We start from the raw sequence: 14,143 nt of genomic DNA on the forward strand, positions 1-14,143 counted from the left end.
ACTTGGCTTCGCAACTGTGAGTATTCCCAAAGCATTCTAATATCATCCAAACTTTCTGAAGCTTGCAGCGAGGCTTCTTGGTAATGTACGTTGTAAATGAAATGCAGCACAGACAGTTTCAAAGTCCGTAAGAGAGGAGCTTTCTGGGAAAATCAATTTTAACAATTGATATATTACATCCCTTATTGGAAGAGAAATGTGCTGGTAGCATCTTGGAAAACAGTCAGGTTCTTATAGTGTGTTCACTGACAGGCCCAATCTCTTGCGGACCCTTAAATTCATATATAGAAACCTTTACTTTCTTGCAGACGTGAGCCAATGGACTCACATTGATGCACAGATACACCAGCAATGCAATTAATTGGTGCTATGGAAGTAGCATACTTTCCTCCTAGGTTGTTTCACATCATAATATGAAACATCCTCAACCAAAGAAACATAAGGTCACAAGCAGTGTTAGAAACTCAGATATATAATCTAGGCGCCAAATGGCTCCTTAAACCAGAGTTACAGTTGCCAAAATGGAATGCCTAGTTGCCATTTTGGGGCCAGAGGGCTCAAAAGTCATATTTTTCAGTATCCCCTTCTCACAGTGGCCAGCCAGATGCCTAGGGGAAGCTTGCAAGCAGAATGACATTTGTTAGCACTGATCTGTCGTTAGCACTGTTAGCACTGATCTGTTAGCACTGTTAGCACCGTTAGCACTGTTAGCACCGTTAGCACTGTTAGCACTGATCTGTTAGCACTCCCTTTGCCTTCCCTCCACTGTCAAAATGTGAAAACTAAGCTTGAGAGCTGATTACGTTATAACAAACAATGTAGCTTTTATTTATTAAACTTTTTGTTTTTGTTATTATGTTAATATTTATTATTGATGCACAAAGTAGCAGAACTGGTATGGCTCAAATTCCAAGTATCTTCGCCGCTCAGCATCTATCAAATGGAAATATCATACCATTATCAAAAGGGAGGTCATTTTGCATAACAGTCTTCCTCTTCCTCCTCCTCCTCCTCTTCTTCTTCTTCTTCTTCTTCTTCTTCGGCGATCACTCATGGATGAGTAAGACTGTCTTCCATGTACATGGTCTTAACAGTGAGTCCATAAGTGACCGTGGATGCCAATTTTGGATCCACACGTCCTTCCTCATAACAGGACAGTAGGACTCACAGGGGTCCACAAAATTATGGTTATCATTGGTAGCTTGCCTAAACTTTTTGGTCATTTGAATCCTACGCCCTCCCTGGTGGCAGGGCTTGCTTTGGCTGGTCTCTCCATGAACCCAGTAATCACATATCAAAAAAAAAAACAAAAAAACAACCCCACACTCTGTCTTCCTCTGAATTTTAAGGAGAGTCAGAGTTTCCTCATTCTCTATAGAGTTCCAAGATTGGGAGGAAATCTGTATCACTGTGGCTGGTAATTATGAGTAACATTGGAGGGGGAAAATGGTTCTGTTCTTCTCAAGGTTTCTAAATCTGGCTGTAAACGTTACCCTTCCCTTGAACCCCAAGCACTTTTTACTAGTGGCTGCAGCTGCTTCTGTAATGGCTTCTATGGTAGCAGTGGAAGTCTATCCTTGTCCCCTTTTTCTCTTCTCTAATGCCTCAAATGAATACTGGTTTGGCAGTATGTCGGCTGCCAGCATCCTAGGTGTCAGAGGCTAGGGAAACACAATTTCCCCTGACATCAAGTAGGCTGTAAAAATAACATTTCCCAGGGCTCCTGGAGCTCCCAAATCCAAAATGGGATCCCTGGGCTAATGTTAACAGTTTGGGCACTCTTTGATGTCAGGCTTACATTGTAAGCCATTTACTGAATAACTGCCTTTCAATTAACCAGCAAATGTACATATAGAATAAATTAGAGTAATTTCAGACAGACAGCAGAAGGGTGAATAGCTTCACTCAGCTAAATTATATAAAATGAAAACAATTTTACATGCATTGAGTGGATTTAGAGAGACTGCTTTTGTCAACGACTTTAGTATTGATCATGCCTCATATGGTGTACTTCTGTTTACAAAGAATACAAATCTATTAATATTATTCTATTTTTCCCCCATTATTCTTTTACCAGTATTAAGAACACAGAGCTGTTTTCCACCCTTGGCTTTTCCATCATGTAGTATATTGATTAAGATATTTTATGATTAGCTTTCCCAGGAACTTCAGGAGTTATGCTTTAGTAAGAGGGCTTTTGTTGAAGTTTGAGAGCTACTGGGCTGGGAGTCTGACCTCTGCATCTGACATCGTTACAATTTCTAAAACCATCTGAGTTTGGGTAGCCCAGGATTACTATGACTGACAGTTCAAAAATACAGTGATCTGTTGTGTCTAACCTATGTCAAGCTGGAGAATATTTAAATCAATAATAATGCTATCAGAAGTGGAAAATCAAATGCAAAATAATTCCCTAGGCTTCCTGTGCATAATGACACTTGCTCTTTTGATGAATTGCTAATGCATTCTTGCACAGGAGAACAGCCAAATCTGGGATAGAAAGAGCAAGACTTTAAGAATTTGTGATTTTGTTGCCCTTACTACTGTTCACCGCTGTTTATTTTTTTGTTTAAAAATGTAGAATTCACTGTTTAAAAACCATATTCAAGGCAGCACAACTCATACTAATTACCATTAAAAGACAAATCCACCAAAAACCACTTTGTTTATCTCATCAGTGGTTATGGGCTTGTTCAGAATTTAAAAGCTGGGGGGATTATAATAGCTACTCTTTCATCTCTTCATAGAAAGCACTTGGCACAGCCCTGATGGAATTCTACTACATTGCAAAGCTGGCAGAGGAGCTGTACAACTGAGTACTCTTCACATCACAAATTCCCTGCCCAATGAAACATAGCATTTCAGGGACAGCGGTCATCCCAATGTGCTCGTTTTCCATTCAGTGAGTTTTTGATGTGCACGAGCCTTTAGTGATTCTATTTCCCATCAATATTCTGAAGCAGCACAAGCTTAAAGATTTTTTGATTCTCTAAAAGTTCATCTCTTATTGGGGGGGGGAGAGCTGAGAATATTTCTGCATCTCATAGCTATAAAGAACAGGAGTTTTGTTTTTTTAAGGATGGCAGAGAACATGAAGGCTGAAAGCTAAACGTAAAAAGAGAGGGGGGGCCCCGTCTCTTAAAACTGGGGAAGCTTCAAAGAACATATATAGTGTCAGAAACCCAGGAGATTCCAGGCTTGCCATAACATATTGATTCGAAGCCCGTTGGAAAGTATATCCTTTCTGGCATAAAAAGGCAATAAATATTTGGCAAAGGTGTGTAGCCTTTCTGCACTTAAGGTAAGAAGGGTGCATTTTGCCAGTGCATCCTTTAATATGTACTAGTTGTTAATTAAAACAGACGACTTTACTAGTTCATGTTTTATGCATTTGTGGGATTTTAATACAGCCACAACTAAAAGGTTTGGTTCAGGAGCTTGGAAGCCTCCTGTAACCCTTTAACAAAGCACTTTTCGACTTAATTGATGTGCTTAATGCTGCTATGATGCCTACTCAAGGTGCTCTAGGGACGTCAAGTAATGAAAAATGAAAATCTACTCCCACTCTCTTCCTGTGTGCATTAATGGACACCATTAATGATGCAATCATTTACCTTTCTACTCAAAAGTAAGCCTTGTTGTTTTTAATGGAGCTTGCTAGCATTGCAATAGCCTTCTCATGCATTCAGTGTATTAGCTCCATCCCTGCTCCCAAACTGGACAACAAGCCTGTAGTACATGTTGTTGCATGCCACCCTAATCTCTGAGTGTTGCAAGATTCCAGGGGTGCTAGGCAATTTACCTAGGGTCCATGTTTCCTTTTGGAAATGAGGCACAGCAGAAACTGTGGAGTCTTGATTTATGGTTGATTTACACCTATATGTGAATCAACCATTTACAACCTGAGCTTGGGAGAGGCTCCCAGCATTAACACTCCAAGAGAGGCTTGCTTCTCCACAGCCATGGATGCAAACAGAAGCCAACCATCATGCTTCAGCCCTCTCTCCAGCTTGCCGTCTTTTCCAACCTGCAACCTTTTCCCTCCCGGTCACATCCCAGCCAATTCTAAAAACTCTGGCTTTGTCTTCTAACTAACTTGGAGCTGGAGGAGCGGCCCCACCAACTTGCCATCTGACACAGAGCCTTTGCCTTCTTAATGGGCCATTGACTTCCCTTTGTTTTCCTAATGGCTCATCACTCCAGGCGATTACCTCATCAGGAAACCAGCCTGGCTTACAATTTAATCCTTGCTGGATCCAGTGGTTCAGGAGGCTTGAATAAATTCTAGCACTTACTGGATCCAGGAATTCAGGGGAGTCTGGCTCGTCACTAATGCATAAGGCTACAAAGACTCAGCATGAGTTTAAAACCCCAGGGGTGCATGGAACCACATTTCAAAAATATAGTTGACAACATGCTAACCTTATGGGGAAATGGGAGATGGGGTGGGGGAAGTTCCCATTTTTAAAAATCTCATTTTACTTTCTTTATTACTTTATTGTTTTAGGGGTGGGGCAAGAGGAAAAGGTTTGTGGTAGGCTGTATCAAAATTGTGAAGTAGACTATAAATGCAATTATACAAAGTATTTCAAGGCTGGGGGGAAATGGAGGGTACATTGAAGGGACTCCTCACCTGGAGCCTAATTTGGTCTTAGGTCAGTTGGAGCAGATGATATTGGGTTATGTGGATCAATAGTCTATCCCAGTATAATGACCTGACCTGCTGTTTGGGGTGGATAGGTGTAAGGGGCATGCAACCAGACAACAGACCATCAAGCTTTAGACAAGGAAGGGAAAAAATGAGATAAGTGAAGATGGAAACAGCCACAAGGCTTAGAGACACTGCAAGTTGACACATGGAGTCAAATGCATCTAGCTCTTGCAAATTCTAGCACAGTGTAGAACAAGCCTGGGGACTGTACAGTGAGATTTCTGCTGAGGGGAAAACTTCAGGAAGAGTCTGTGTTCCTTTGGAGTGTTTCAGGACACAGCCTTGCCTGAAGATGTCCATATCTAGAAGTGTTCTCAAACATCCCTCCAAATCGTAATCTCATTGTTTCTGGAGATTTTTCAAATTCAGTTAATGGGGAGAAAGATGGGAACCTCACTTGTTTGTGGAGACTTTCTTTAAATTCTCTAGTCTCACAAGAAAAGGAACATACAAAATACTGGAATTGCATACAGATATTTGTCCGCCTTCACTTACTACACTCCAAGATAACAGAAGAGATCAGGATACATACAAACCAAGGAAGCGTTTTCTTAATCATTTGGCAACACAAAATGCTGGCTGTTTTAGTTTTCCATTTGTTGATATGATTTGCTCTTCACACTGAGGGAGAAATCCTGAAAATGGCAAGAAATGTCAATTTAATATGTTCTAATTGATGCTTCTGGAAAACTTGCATCATCATAGGAGAAAGCAACACACAGTGATGTCAGTTCCGTACCAGCGTGAAAACCGATGTTTGTTTCCTAATGCCAAAATGTGGACATTTCAACAGTTAAGATGAATACTCCGAAAGGATATTTCGTTTTACTATCTTTCTTATGCATCATTTTCAGAAACTTCCTTTAGGCTTCTAATATCGTTGTTACATACCACTGAATAGCATCAAAGGGCTCTGTGGCACAGCCTTCAAAAACAGTAGACAAGACTAGGCCTTTGGGGATGAAAGAAGAATAGAGCATTTTAATCCAGAAAACAGGTGTGTATCAGAAGTTTGGGAAACATTTGGTTCGTAGAGTAGTAGCTTATTAGCACAGAGCCTAACTATATGTGCCTGACCAACCCTTGTTTTTCAACCCAAAGGTATTATGATGCATTTTATAGTGATTTAAAACCTGCCTGGTATAATCCTCTGCGTATGGATGTGGGAGTGTAATCGCCTTCTTCCTTTTGCTCAGGAGTGCTAGCTAGCAAACCGCTCGATCTGCAACCTTGTTAAGATGAAGCACTTGGACATAAACAGATTGGGTCTTCCTGAAGTCATTGGAATTAAATTGGTTTAAATCCAAGCACTTAAGCTTAATTGGGGTGAGGCTTTGGGTTGTACATCTGACAGCGCATATATTCGTGACAAGTGCCAAATTCGCTCTCTTGCTCTCTTTCCACCTTGCCATCGTTTTCATTGGGGATGAGAACTACGAGCTGCATTGGAATTGCCTTGAAGGGATGCTCTGGCATTGTCCGTGTGATTTTTCTGCTGCTCAGCTTCCCTAATAAATCATTTATATCAGGAGAAGAAGTGCAACAGGGCTAGTGAGAAAAACATGGTTGTTGTTGTTGCTGCTGTTGTTGTTTTGTCTCCATGTCAGAGAGCAAAAAAGCCAATAGCTTCCCCAGCCCAGTTTGTCACTTTAGCTCCAGTTAAATGCTGACCTATCTGAGATTTTTGAACTTTCTGTTGACATCTCTATGAACTTGCTCTCTGTAGCTTTGAGTCAGCTTGCTGGCCTCTGCTTAGATCCTTATGCTTCTTAAATCTTCAGTTCTGTTTCTTTCATCTATTTTGCCCCTTGATAAGACTGTAGAAGTTTTGGAATTGGTTAAGGAAGAAGAGAAAAGCTCATCCACTGCTGTTTTCTTAGCACAGATTTTTTTAAAAAGAGAGGAATGGGAAACAGATAGGGTGGTGGAATAACATCGGCCCCATAAGAATAGCTTTAGTACCATAGGCAGAATGGCATGTTCGCTCCTACAATTTATAACGTGTTTTATATGGGAACAAGAGCAATCCTGTCCTATTAGTGCCAAATTAGAGAAAACATTAGATCTGCATCTTTGTCCTTAAGTGCAGGGCTTTTAAATGCAAGTTGCCATGGTGAAGGTATTAATCTGGACTCGTTCCCTACCACAGGAAAGGAGTAGTGCCAACTTTTTGTTGCCTACTATGGTTCCAAATCACAGGACTCTACGCTGGCAGTTTCTACAAGGAAAATAACTCCCACAGGATTCAACTGGTTCCCCCCCCCCCAATGGAAATTGCAGGCCCTGGGTCAGGTGAGCCGTCCAGATTGGGACTGAAGCAGGAAGCAAAAGCTGAAAACCCTCTAAACACCTGACCACCACCACCACTGCTTGGGTCTTGCTTCATGTTGGGGACCCTGCACTGGCAATTTGTGTTATAAAACAACAACCTGCACTTAAGGGCACATACATGGAACTTAAGTGCTACCTAGTTTGTGCCTCGGGATGCGGGTGACACTGTGGGTTAAACCACAGAGCCTAGGACTTGCTGATCAGAAGGTCGAATCCACGCGACAGGGTGAGCTCCCGTTGCTCAGTCCCTGCTCCTGCCAACCTAGCAGTTCAAAAGCACGTCAAAGTGCAAGTAGATAAATGTACCGCTCCGACGGGAAGGTAAACAGTGTTTCCGTGCGCTGCTCTGGTTCACCAGAAGCAGCTTAGTCATGCTGGCCACATGACCCGGAAGCTGTACACCATCTCCCTCGGCCAATAAAGCGAGATGAGCACCGCAACTCCAGAGTCAGTCACGACTGGACCTAATGGTCTGGGGTCCCTTTACCTTTAGCTTGTGCCTTAGCTTCTTCCATTCCCTGCTTTCCTAGCCAGCCAGTCCCCCTGCCTTCCCTTTCATTTCTTCAAAAAAATACCTGCTGGTGGCTTGGTAACAGAAGAAGCTCCCATCAACAGCTGGTGTAGAGATGGACATTGTTTTCTGAAATGCTAACCTGGCAGCTGGGCTCTGGTGCCCAGCAAACTGCTGCAACAGGTATTTGAGGACATAATGGAGATGCTGTTTAAAAGGGAAGTGGGTGACTTTAATGAGGGCTGTTGTTTTGGACTAATGCCAGGTTTATTAAAAACCAGATCTGATATTTGCAGGGAGGAAGCTGTGGTTGCACTGGGCTCTTGAATATAAAAAACCCCCACAGAATTTGTTCAAAACATATTTCCTATGAAAAACTCCCTTTTTTCCATCAAAAGTCTCAAGATTTGTCAGCTTTTTGCCAGGATCCCTAGGGGACTGCCTATCCACTTTGAAATACCATCTGCTTCCACTGGGACTAAGGCGAGGGACTTTGAGATTTGCACCTTCAAATGTTGAAATGTGGAACCGAAAGAAACAAGGGCTCTACGATGAATTCCAGTTTTGAAGCCTGCCTACACAAGAAACCAGAAAGTTTAAATTCTGTGGTCCAAAGGCAGACAAATCACTGATTTAATCTCTCTCTGGTGGGAGTAGGCACTTGGTATACATAAAGTGGTCTTTCCCCATATTCTGGAGAACCATTCTTTATGTTTCCCTATGTTCTTCACTTGTGGTTAAACCAAGGTGCTTTAATTTCGCACTAGGTGAATATTAAGCCTCTTGGTTCCGTATGTGGCCCTGTGCCTTTAATTAAAGAAAAGGAAAAAGACAAGCGTATCAGTTGATGCTGAACCTGAGGCCACAGTAATAGCTTTTCCGTACTATTTGTCTCATTTAATATTCACAGGCCACAAGGTTCTGTCTGTCATTTGTGGTTAGGAGTCTACATTTCCCCCCCTTTTAGTTGGAGAGAGCACTTGTCCTTTTTGTTCTACTTTGACACCGACACCGTGTTTCGCTTTACTCTGAACACAAAAGCGTGAGCGCCCCGTGCTGTTTGTACATTGGTGTCACCTCCTCCACCTGAAATTAGCATTCCCCAGTGCCAGCCAGCATATTTATATGGAGCATAACGTCCTAACTTTGACAAGTTAGGAAACAAAAACCAGTGTACAATGAGCATGCCAATTGAGGCTGATTATATTAATTGCTATTCAGGTCAGCGCTCAGATTAATTATTATGTTTGTGTAGCGTGTTTGTTAAGTGGTTGCCTGATTGCTGTTCAGAAGATTGATTACTTGTTACATTTACCTTGTGGCTTCTGCGGGGGAAACCGGTGCTTGCATTTCATCAGTTCAAAGCACACTGAGGTCAGGGAGGGCAGGTGGGAATTGCGTGTTGATCTCTTGGTAGAAGCTTGTGCAGACCTGAAATGGCATCAAATGCTTTGCTGAGTTATATGCACCCTTTTGATCTTCCTTAGGGACATCCTGAAAGCATGTCACTATGTTTCAGGGATTTTCAAATCCTATATATATACACACACACAGTTTTTAAAAATTAGATTCCTCTTTCGTCATTATTAGAGCTGAGCTGAAAATTCTCCAAAGAAATCTTTCTGAGAAGGTTACTGGGATTTTTCTTATTTTCTATCTCTGCACACACACACACACACGGTAAAAAAGGGCCATTTTGCAGACCATTCTCCTTCCTTTACCTTTGTGTTGGAGCAGCCACTTCCCCTTGGAATGCCCCAGAGTGATAGTATCCACGGCATCATGGGATATGCAAAATGGTACCTAGACTGCCAACGCAGCTAACACTGTTCACTTGCAGTAGCACCAAAAACAGAAGTGGGGAAGCTGTGCTCCTGCCACTGCTGTTGGCAAGATTCATCCTGGTTAAACTGTTGGAGATTTTCTTCTTTCCTTGGGATAATTCAATGAAAATTTACTTGCAATTTCTCTGCCAACAAATAGGGCAGGGGAATTTTGATGTACCAGGTCATGGGGGAAAAGAAAGTGCACCCTCTTTGAATTCTGTAGTTTTACAAATGAAGGCATAAGAGCAACCATCTGTTCCTTAACAGGTCTTAAAAGTAGGTAAATACAACCTCAGATGAACAACAACACATGACATATTACACTGTGTCTTGCAGAACATGCGTATAAAAATAAAATTCCTAGTTACGTCTGTGGGCCTGCATGACCTTGTACCTTGTTACACCAGTAAATCCTCTTCATTTATACAAATTCCAATTCAAAACTGAAGTATTTCCTTATGTTAAGAAAAAAAATTAAGGAATGCATATCCCCCCCCCCCGTCATTCTAGTTTAAGTAGTGCCTTTAAGAATTTCCAGTACTTGCTTTGCATCCTCTGCTCTTTGTACTTTGATCCGAGCTATTTGGTCTCACATTTCCATAAAGGCAGTTGTCACCCTGGAGAAAGATAGCATCATATAATTTAGTAAAGGGCATACTTGGGGGGGGGGTTACAAGATACTTAGGGATTTAGGGACAAGAGGCTCTGTGGTTAGAGAAAAGTGTGGAAGAGAACTTGGTTTTATTATCATGGAACATAAATGAAATATGCTTGGTGAATGGTAAAAAAGAGTTGTCGGTGAGCATATAAAAATAATGCAAATAGTTATTGTGGTAGTTATGAAGATAGTTGGACAGTTGTTTCAAATATCAAAAGTGTTTGGCTATAAATATACATTTACTAAACATGTGTCAGAGTGTTAAATGGCACCTGGTTTTGGGAGGCAATACCATAATCGGATGAATTATATTGGGACTTAGTCCAATGTTGATTTAGTTTAATTGGATTGAGAGGCTATTCCAAACTAAGTGAAATCTTTAATAGTAGCAGAAAATAGTGTGGTGTCCCAAGTGGAAACATCCACAAGTTCTGTTTATAAGGAGATGACTGATGAAGTTTTTAGAGTTGGCAGAAATGGATAAATTAACTGATTTGATTAATAGGCAGAAAGGTAGTTCTCAGAATTTAACGCATTCCTGAGAGATGGGCATGCTATTTACTGTGTCACAAATGAGAAAGTGTCCTCAGGGGCTAGAGCCCCAGTCCAGTGAGGTATAAACCTGCTGCCCAAAGCACTCAAGAAGGAAAGCAGGGGTGGTGATGTAACACAGCTCAAAACAGCTGGCGTCAAGCACTGGGAATCGGAATCAGCCTAGTGATGCCACGCCACCCTCCTTATACACTTCACAGATCCCACAGCACACATACTTTTAATGTAGTTGGAGGTCTGCTTTAGTTAAGCTTTGTTTTAGTCAGGGTTTAAAAAGGGAAGCTTTTGTAGGGGGATTTTTGCAAGAAATGTCTGCTGTTCAAATGGATCATACTCCAGAAATGCAATATGTTTTTAATATCACACGCTGTGTGGCAGTGAGGAGTAAGTTCAAGCTAATAAGATTCTTCTCATTGTCTTCCTGGAATTCCTTCTTTTGCATCAGGGGGTTATACACACAAGGGAAGACATGAGCCTTCATCCCATCCCATCCCTTGGAGAAAAGATTCATAAGTAGGCTGAAATCCTATGTGCCTGTGTGGTGGTTTTTTGATATATTTTTTTAAAAAGAAATAAATATATAAAATGGATTAGAGATGGGCATGCTATTTACTGTGTCACAAATGAGAAAGTGCTTTCCCATACATCACTCAGAAATGTTGCACAGGCAGTAAAACTTAGTTTAGTTACAAAGTTGTGAAAGTTCCTAAATTATTAATATAGGATCACGGGGATGGCTGGTGAGAGCCATGTGACTGAGTTGAGGCAACCAACTCAAACCTCTTCACAGGCTGGGTTTCTCAGGTGGACAATAGGCTGGATTACTTATTTCCTCCCAAGATAAGGGAAATGACATCGCTAAGCCTGGCAGTGCAGCCCACTCTATGGCAGGGGTAGGCAACGTAAGGCCCATGGGCCACAAGCAGCCCACGGGGGTCGTTTAACCAGCCCACAAGCCACCCCTGAACCAAGCCACCCGCTCGGTGAGTTCCCGCGTGCTGCACTAAACCGGCTCTATCCATCATATTCAGTTAAAAGGCCTTAGCAAACATCCAGCAATGCAGCAACCCAGCCTCAACTCCAACAACTCTTCCCAGAAGATTTTTGTTTAACACCCACTGGGTTTAGTGTGTTTGACCCTGTTACATTATACCACACATTTTTCATTGTCTTACAGGCATCCATTATTATTATTATTATTATTATTATTATTATTATTATTATATCAAAACTTTATTTTTCAAAACTAGAAATAGAAATTTTACTCGGATCTGACAAATCTCGCCAGCAAGGAGGCACTCCTGGGAGGTAATCATGACAACGGACATGCTTCAACTGCTTGAAACAGATTACTCATTTTCACCAAAAAGATGCAAGTCCCTGCATAGAGCAAATCAATTCCTTGCAGTGACAGCCTATTTGTTCTGAAAGCAGAAAGACGGTCCCCTCAGACTCTGAACCAGCTGGCGTTAAACCCTTGTGCCTTTTCTCTGGGTTGCACACATTACATAATGCACAGGCCTAGTTTTTTTCTACTCTGTCTCACTCTTTCAGAGCACGGACCTGAGAGGTAGTTTGAGTTTTTTCATGCTGGAGAAACATTATGGCCATGACTGTTATTGTCAGTTGGCTGGTTCTTGCTTAACTGGAAAGACATAAATCTTCTTTAGAACGCTAGCTGTTGTACACAATCCCTTTCGCGCTCTCCCCTTCAGCCCGCCCATGCTATTAGCTTTGGACATACTGAAATGATCTTGGTCTAGCATCAAAGACCTCAAGAAGTAATGATGACAGGGGATCTAAACTCATTAAAATCTATATGGGAGTTGGATCTACACTCTTAAATTGGTAACGCAAACTCGAGGAACCTTTTAAATCAGTGTCGGCTAAACTGAGAGAAAATAGTTTCAAAACAATTCACACAATTCACAACCAATAAATGCCACAGGTTAATAATATCTCCTTCCAGTCCTTTACGTTGGAGTGCATTACAAACAATTTGTTTCATATTTCCATATGTGATGGGGTTGCAAACCTGTACAATTAATTTTAGAAAACTGTCTTTGAAGAAGTTCCTCCTATTACAGGACAGGCGATTCAACCTGGTCTGAGGCTAGCTTTCTTAAATCTGGTTATAAGATGACAACAACAGCAAATTAATTCAGTTTATATTCTGCCCAATACCCGCAGGTTTCAGGGTGGTTCACAACATAAAATCACAAGATAAAAACACAAGATACATAATAAAAATAAGAACAAGAACAACCCAATAATCCCCCTTTTCCACAACACATTTTAAAAGGGCATTGGGTGAAGGCCTGGTTAAAGAGGAATGTCTTTACCTGGCATCGAAAGGTGTATAATGAAGGTGCCAGCCAAACTTCCCTGGGGAGAGCATTCCACAAATGGGGAGCCACTGCAGAAAAGGCCTGTTCTCATGTTGCCACCTTCTGGACCTCTCATGGAGGAAGCACACAAAGAAGGGCTCAGAAGGTTATCTAAGGGTCCATGTAGATTCCTATGGAGACAGGCAGTCCATGAGGTATTGCAATCCTGAGCCAAAATCATTATTTAAGGACTTACTAATCTTTTTCACGTCTGCAGCAAGAAATACAATAACACAATGTAGGAAAACAGCTAATAACTTAACTCTAGAGGCATGGTGAGATAGAGTAGCCCTAATGGAAAAACAAATAAGCATCTTAGAGAGTGCTCAGGAACACAAAGACCAAAGATGAATTTGAAACTGGATGGCACATGTTTATTCAGTACACAGGAAAGGACAAGGTTGTCAACTCACCACGAGCTTCCCATGGCTCACCCTAGGACGATCTGTATTATTTATCTGTATTATTTACATGTCTATGCATGGAATGTTTCTTTTGTGGGGGTGGAAGTATATGGGGATTGTTTGTTAAAAGTATTTTTAGAAACTGAAAATATAAAGTTAAGAAACCAGGGGGAGAGAAGTAATGTGTAGTCAGCCTCCCTAAGGAAACCTGTGATTTACTGCATCCTCAGTGTCCAGCTATTCTATAACGTGAAAGGCTTTGTGCCTTCATATGCTGCAGAGTGTATGATTTTGGCCCATCAAGTCAGTGTTCAAAACTGCTCAAAGGCTGTGAGGGAAAACTTAACTCTTTTGTGGGGAGCCTGTACTCTTCCTCACCGGATATTGTGCCTCTATGGCATTGGATCTACTCTGCGGCAGGAAGCTATGGGCCACAGAAACTTAACAGGAAGGCTGGCTGCAGTCTTCCCTTCCAAGCCTTTTCTCTTCAAACAGTTTTTGAAAAAGAACTTGGTCCATGCAGGTCAGCAGCTGTGTTCGCACTTGGTTGGATTGTTCCTGCTGTGTCAAGGACATGATTTGCTAGACCTTTGCTAGTCTTTACACATATTTGGCCTTATAGGTTTTGATAAGTAGAAGCGTAGGGCTTAGTACAAAGCGTACGGGTGAATGATAAAGGAAGACAAATGTCAAGCAGAAATTGTCACCAAGTCTTTAAAATTTAATCAGCTTCTTTGAGTTCTTCACACCCTCCTTTTTTGTG

At 41.6% G+C, this 14,143-nt stretch overlaps 1 protein-coding gene and 1 long non-coding RNA gene across 15 annotated transcripts in view; one reads left to right on the forward strand and one right to left on the reverse strand.

The window, feature by feature from the left end:
• NTNG1 (netrin G1) overlaps window positions 1–14,143 on the forward strand; it is a 210,175-nt gene that overhangs the window by 39,609 nt on the left and 156,423 nt on the right. The gene's annotated exons all lie outside the window — the stretch shown is intronic.
• The window catches only part of LOC309344022, a 56,477-nt gene continuing 46,998 nt past the window's right edge, over window positions 4,665–14,143 (reverse strand). The window contains exons 3-5 of one of the 4 annotated variants that reach the window (XR_014157543.1): window positions 9,902–9,996; window positions 8,869–8,984; window positions 4,665–5,346 (exon numbers count right to left, since the gene is read on the reverse strand). This is a non-coding gene — a long non-coding RNA (uncharacterized lncRNA). Of the gene's footprint in view, window positions 5,347–7,573; window positions 8,985–9,901; window positions 9,997–12,931; window positions 13,188–14,143 lie in introns of those variants that run through there. The other 3 variants (XR_014157544.1, XR_014157546.1, XR_014157545.1) reach the window with 3 other exon arrangements.

The sequence above is a fragment of the Podarcis erhardii genome (genome assembly GCF_964252035.2).
Source record: "Podarcis erhardii genome assembly, chromosome: 6".
Lineage (NCBI taxonomy): Eukaryota > Metazoa > Chordata > Lepidosauria > Squamata > Lacertidae > Podarcis > Podarcis erhardii.